This window comes from Cynara cardunculus (genome assembly GCF_001531365.2).
Source record: "Cynara cardunculus var. scolymus isolate 2C chromosome LG 6, CcrdV1, whole genome shotgun sequence".
Taxonomy (NCBI): domain Eukaryota; kingdom Viridiplantae; phylum Streptophyta; class Magnoliopsida; order Asterales; family Asteraceae; genus Cynara; species Cynara cardunculus.
In genome coordinates, this window is record NC_037533.1 from 16,046,753 (window position 1) to 16,054,033 (window position 7,281).

Here is a 7,281-nt window from a genome sequence, read left to right on the forward strand (position 1 = left end):
ATTGAAGAAGAATGAGAGAGTTATATAAGAGAGTTATATAAGAGAGTGAAATATCGAATGAACAATTCATTCGTTCGTTCTATATATATATATATCGATTTTTTTTTACTTTATTTCAAATCAATAACTTTACTTTATTTCAAATCAGTAACTTTACTTTATTTCAAATCAAATTATTTTTACAATTATGTAAACGGGTAATGATGTAAAACAAAAATCGAAAAAACAAATGACATATCATAAATTAAATAAATAACTATAAATGTAAATATTAAAAATATTTTTTCATAGTATATAATATATAATAATATAATTAAGTCAAAAATATTCAATATTGGGCTTATTTCGAAGGTATTGACGCGACGATTATAATGGTGTAACTTGTTAAAATTAAAACGTATTTTTTAAACATATTTTAATTGATATACGATTATGTATGTTAATTTGATCAGGGTATAAAATAAAAAATTTAAAAAGAAAGGATATAAAATGAACTAATTAACTAATTATAGGGGTATAAAATTTAAATTTAAATTTTTAAAATTAAAAAAAGTGAATTCGGTGTGAGTGTGTGAGGAGAGTGATTGTGAGGGAGAGTGTGTGAGAGGAGAGGTGTGTGTGAGGAAAGTGATTGTGAGGGAGAGGTGTGTGAGAGGAGAGGTGTGTGTGAGAGGGAACATGTGTGCACGGGGTAGAAAGTGTTCGCAGAGGGTGACAATATCAACCCCCTAAAAAATAGAGAGGTTGTAAGGATTTATTTATTTTCTACATATAATTTTTATTTAATTTAAAGATTTATTTATTTTATAAAGTATTTGAAAAAAATTCTTAAAAATCATCTTTTATACAAGAAGTACTCTTTATTGATGTATATTACTTAAAATTCAAGATTACAAGTAAATTGTGAATAAGTACAACTTATTAAGTTTCATATTTGAATTCGTGTAACTAACTGTAGATAAATATAATCAAATAGAGAATAAATATTTTATTTTAAATATAAAAAATCTAAAATATAATTAGGATAATCATTGACTTCTAACAAAAAATACTTAATCATTATCTTTATTAAACCAAAAATAAAAAAATTGAATTAAGAAAATACACAAAAAAAAAAAAAATTTAAATAGTTAGTTTGGTACTAATATCAATATTATTTGTTTCAATTTTTTATGATATCTTCATATTTATATTTTATTCAAAAATAAAAACATTATCGTTTTCTCAAAACCACATAAAACCATATTATAACATCGACTGAGACAAAAAAGAAAATAAAACAAAACATAATCGAGATGTATCTCGCTACATTGTGTGGGTACCCTTTTAGTATTTTAAAACAATGTTTATAGTATGACCATTAGAGCAAATCTTTTTTAAATCTCTAAAATTTCTAATTTTAAAAACACGAAAATACAGATGAAAAAAGTGTAACATTGATGTTAACTTAGAAAAATGTTGTTTAATATAATTTGTTTGACTTCGATTATATTTTTCCAACAGATTTTTCACGGTAAATAAAAAGAGATTTTGGAGTTTTTTTCTTGTTTTTTTTTAAGTATAATAATATTTATAAGCAGTAAATATAACAAATAAACTCACATATCCTCCTATTTTTTAGAAGGTTTGAACTCTTAACCTTCTACAAGACCAATGATTACAATACCACTAGGCTAAAGACCATTTAATTTTTTTTTTTTAATTTTTTGGCTTCAAGAGATCTTTCAAAAATAGAAATCTCCAAATTTAAAGATTCTTGTATTAAACTCAAATTGCTTTTCTATTTTGAAAATTATATCATAAATTTTATTATATCTATTAAATATTTAGTAAATTTAATAAAATATTATTTCTTTTTCTTAAAACATCTAATTTAAAAACTTCATATTGGTGAGAATAATAATTAAAAAAGACTTGGGATCACGTGAAAACAGCATGTTTCCGTGAGACCCCTGAGACCATTTTTTTTACAATTGAAACTTCACAGCAAAACGCTGTGAAGGAAAACACTATGAAGGTTCGAATTTTTTTTTATTTTCATGGTGTTTTGTTGTGAAGTTTCAAGTGCAAAAAAGTGGTCTCACGAGTCTCACGGAAACAAGTTCGTCTCACGTGAACTCAACCCATTAAAACAGGTATTTCTCTTTTCTAAGAAATCATTTTAAAGAATTTTTTTCAAATTTAAAAACTATGTTGGAACAAAAATTTAGCTTAAAATCCTTATTTTTTTTTTCATTTTAAAAAAAATCAGTTAGAGATGCTCTTATTGCATTTTTTTATTGATTTTTCAAAAATGAATAAACTATTTAAAGTAGATGTAATTTTATTTTAAAGATTTTAATAATTTATCTTTTATTTTTAAGAAATTATAAAAAAAAATAGTGGACATTAGGGGTGAACAGCGGAACCGGGTACCCACTTGCGGAACCGGAACTGTCTTGGAACTGCCAATTCCGGAACCGGAACCGATATGAGTGATTTCGGTTCCTAAAATACCGAACCGATTGAGAATGGTCCCGATTCCGGTTCTCAAGTTTTCGGAACGTTACCCGCTGGGACCGGTTTCGGGACCGGGTACCCGGTATTTTTTAATTTAAAAATAATAATAAATTTTTTTTATATAATTTGTGCAGTTTTTTTTTATGTAATTTGTGTAGTTTTATGTTAAAAGTATGTGCAGTTTTTTATATATTTTGTGCAGTTTTTTATACAAAATTGTGCAGTTTTTCTATATAAAATTTATGTAGTTTTTTGTTAAAAATATGTGCAGTTTTTTACGAGTTTGTGTAGTTTTTTTAACACTCTATTATTCACAAGTACCATACGAGGTTGAGGATGCGATGGGTATGCAAGAAGTTGAATGAGATTCAGAATTTGAGATAAAATGATTCGTGTTTTTTCAAATTGTATGTTTAATTGAATTCGTAGTACGTAATCGTTAAACTTTGAACATTTATAATTATAGTATGTAATCGTTAAACTTTCAACATTTACTATTAGTCTTTTATGGTTTGTAATCGTTAAACAATATTTGTAACCATTTAACAGTATAATTTGTGTTCTTATTTATTTATTTAGTGTTTTGGTAATGTTTTATTTTTTATTTCTAAATAACAAAATTTTAATATTTTAAGACGCGGATACCCGGCGGTTCCGGTTCCGGTTCCGGTTCCGGTTCATGTTCCAAAAATTCAAGAATCACTTTAACCGATTATTGTCGATTCTGATTCCTGTTAAATAGGACAGGTACCCGTCTATGCTCACCGTTAGTGGACATGTTCTTAGAGCATTTATAATTTCTTTAAAATAAATTATCAAAACAAAAAATTCTTACAAAAGCTTACATTTAACATACTCTTTATTTTAAATATTTTTAAATTAATTATATTATTAAAATATTTCATATATTTAATAATCTCCACAAACTTTAGATTAAGTTGAAAACAATTAAAATATATTATCTCTCATGACATTGAATTTTCCAAAGTTTTTTTTTTTTTTAAANCATGCATATATATAAATACTAGAAGGGTACTTGCACAATGCAGCAAGATACATCTCGATTTTAATGTTTATTTTATTATTTGTATCTGTCGATGTTATAATACGATTTTATGTGTTTTTAAGAAAACAATAATAATTTTATTTTTGAATAAAATATAAATTTGAAGATATCATAAAAATTTGAAAATATATATATATCAATGTTAATGTCAAATCAACTATATAAAGTTCTCACTTTTTATGTAATTTATTTAATTTATTTTTTTATTATAATTTTTTTTATTAAAGGTGCCCTTAATTTGATAAATAAAAAATAAACAAAATTTTAAAAATATTATTTTTATTATTATATCTTTTTAATAAAATCCATTAACGTTTGTGATTATGTTTTCACTTTTTAAAACTTTGTACTGTTTCGAGATTAGTCGGCAGGGGCCCAAACAACACTATCCATTTCGTCAAAGACCTTCCAGCCTAGTGGTAAAGGCTTGGGCATGGCATAGTCATGAACCCGAGTTCGAGCCCTGGAAGGGGAGTGTTGGCGACATTTAAGTGGGGCCATGTTTAGCCTCCAAATTTGCCGGGGATTAGTCGGCCTTTGGCCCGGACACCCTTACAAAAAAAAAAAAAAAACACTATCCATTTCTAGTTTCGAATTCTCATTAACGGGTGGAAATTCTTTTGTACCTTTTTCTTTCTAAGGGACGGGGGTGTATAAAAACCGCTTCAGTAATTAAAAAGAAAAACATAAAGTATTAGCAAAGGGTATTTTCTTGAATCACACCCATCGAAGGTCTTTATAGCGTTGGTTAATAGTCCAAAAGATTTTGGACAAATTGATTATTGATAAACGAAAAATAGAAAGAACTGAATGTAAAGGGTCTTTGGCCTAGCAGTATGTGAGTCATTGGTCTCCTAGAAGTCAGGGGTTCAAACCTCGTCAAATGTGAGAAGGGTGTGTGAATTTATTTGTTTCTATTTGCCGTATATAAATATTATCTATACTATATTATAAAGCATTTGACAAAAACTTTTAAAACCCACTTTTTATGCGTAAGGTACTGTTTATTAATGCATATTACTTAAAACTCAAGATTGCAAGTAGATTGTGCGTAAGTACAACTTATTATAGCTCCATATATGAGTTCGTGTAACTAACTGCAGATAAACATAATCAAATACAGAATAAACATCTTATTTTAAATATAAAAAATCTAAAATATAATCAGGATAATCATTGAGTTCTAACAGAATACTTAATTATTATCTTTATAAACTGTTATATTATTAAACCAAAAATAAATTATTTTGTTATTAAACTTAAATTAAATTAAAAAAAATTAATCTATACTATATTATAAAGTATTTGACAAAAACTCTTTAAAACTAATTTTTATACGTAAAATACTGTTTATTAATGCATATTACTTAAAACTCAAGATTACAAGTAGATTGTGCGTAARTACAACTTATTAAAGCTCCATATYYGARTTCGTGTAACTAAYTGCAGATAAACATAATCAAATACWRRATAAACATCTTATTTTAAATATAAAAAATCTAAAATATAATCAGGATAATCATTGAGTTCTAACAGAATACTTAATTATTATCTTTATAAAATGTTATATTATTAAACCAAAAATAAATTATTTYATTATTAAACTTAAATTAAATTATAATAWAAAAAAATTACATAAAAAATGAGAACTTTTAAATATTTGATTTTGATATTAACATTGATTTTTTTTTTTCAAATTTTTATGATATCTTCAAATTTATATTTTATTCAGAAATAAAATCATTATTTTTTTAAAAAAATATATAAAATCGTATTATAACATCGACAGAAACAAATAATAAAATAAAACATTAAAAATGAGATATGTCTCGTTGAATTGCGCGAGTACTTTTCTAGTATAATAATAATAATAATAATAATAATAAATTATTGTGTGCATGTCTACATAACAATAAATAAATAATAGGATATCAGGATAATTCATGAGATATCTGAGAATTTAAGCATCATGTGATATTTCATCTACGATTAGAATTTAATGTAGTGATTAAAATATATTTGTTTAATAATGTATTTGTTTCATATATACGTGGTTCACAAAGTGAAACTTTTAGACATGTTTGTGAAACAAAAAAATACATTTAAAATTTTTCAAACGGTGAACCGAATACATATAAAACAAATATATGTTAATCAATAATTTATATATATAGAAAAAAAAATCAACTCGAATAAAATTTTAACATAGAAAATCTTGGATCTTATAATTATTATAGAGTTGTCAATGATTAAGGGGGTGTTTGTGATTGCTTATAAAAACAACTTATTGACTTATTCCGGTGTGGCATCGGTAATAAAAAAATTTGAGTGTTTGGATAAACAACTTGTACCGGTGTCAAACCAGTAATAAAGAGTTTTTAAATAAGTTGATAAATGTTTTTATAAAAAAAATATAAGTTGTTTCAAATAAGCAATCTCAAACAACCCTAAAATCAGACAATCAGATATTTATATATTCTGAAGTCATGGTTTTGATGCATGATTGGTCATATTCGGCCAAATTTGATTTTTCCATATTCTAAAGGCATTAGGACCGTTTATCAAATACTTATCTGGACAAGTGTTTGTCGACAAAATTCAACATTGTCCACTTACTTATCAGATAAGATTTTAATCCACCAAAATGGTATCAAATGCAACAATTTACCCGATAAGCGCAAACCGTGGTAAGAGTCATCACTCTTACCCACGAGCCAAGGGTAAGACTCTCGGTATTTGTCTTTCTTCTTATTAGGTAAGATTCTTGGTATTTATCATATCCATCCGGTAAGGTGATTACTTGATAAGCGTTTACCCGAGTAAACATTTGATAAACAACCCCTTAGACATGTTTAATAATTTTCAAAAAACAGTTTTTTTAATTACATAATATTTATATACGATAAATGTAATAAATAAATTTATATCATAAATAAAAAAGGTCTTAAATTTTAAATCAATTCTTACATATTTATAACTTTTTTGCAATGCTAATTAATTTATCCCCTAACAAAATAAATAATAGATAATTAAAAACAAAATGAATAATTAATATATTGAAAAAATATATATTGATTAGGAAAAATATTATATCTATATCTATATATTACTAAAATGGTACTCGCACAATGTAATGATATACATCTCGATTTTAATGTTTTGTTTTTTTTTTGTCTCAATCGATGTTAGAATACGGTTTTATGTGGTTTTGAAAAAGCGTAATGTTTTTATTTTTAAATAAAATATAAATATGAAGATATAATAAAAAATTGATATTAATACCAAACTAACTATTTAAAATTTCTTCTTTTTTTGTGTATTTTTTTAATTATTTTTTTATTTTTGGTTTAATAATATAATTTTTGTATAAAGATAATAATTAAGTATTTTATTAGAACTTAATAACTATCCTAATTATATTTTAGATTTTTTATATTTAAAATAAGATTTTTATCTTTTATTTATTTATGTTTATCTGCAGTTAGTTACATGAAGCTTTAATAAGTTGTACTTACTTACAATTTATTTGTAATCTTAAAATTTAAGTAATATGCATTAATAAACAGTACTTCATGCATAAAAAATTGTTTTTAAGAGTTTTTGTCAAATGCATAAAGTATAGATAAAACATTTGACAAAAACTCTTAAAAACAATTTTTTTATGCATAAAGTATTGTTTATTGATGCATATTACTTAAAATTCAAGATTACAAGTA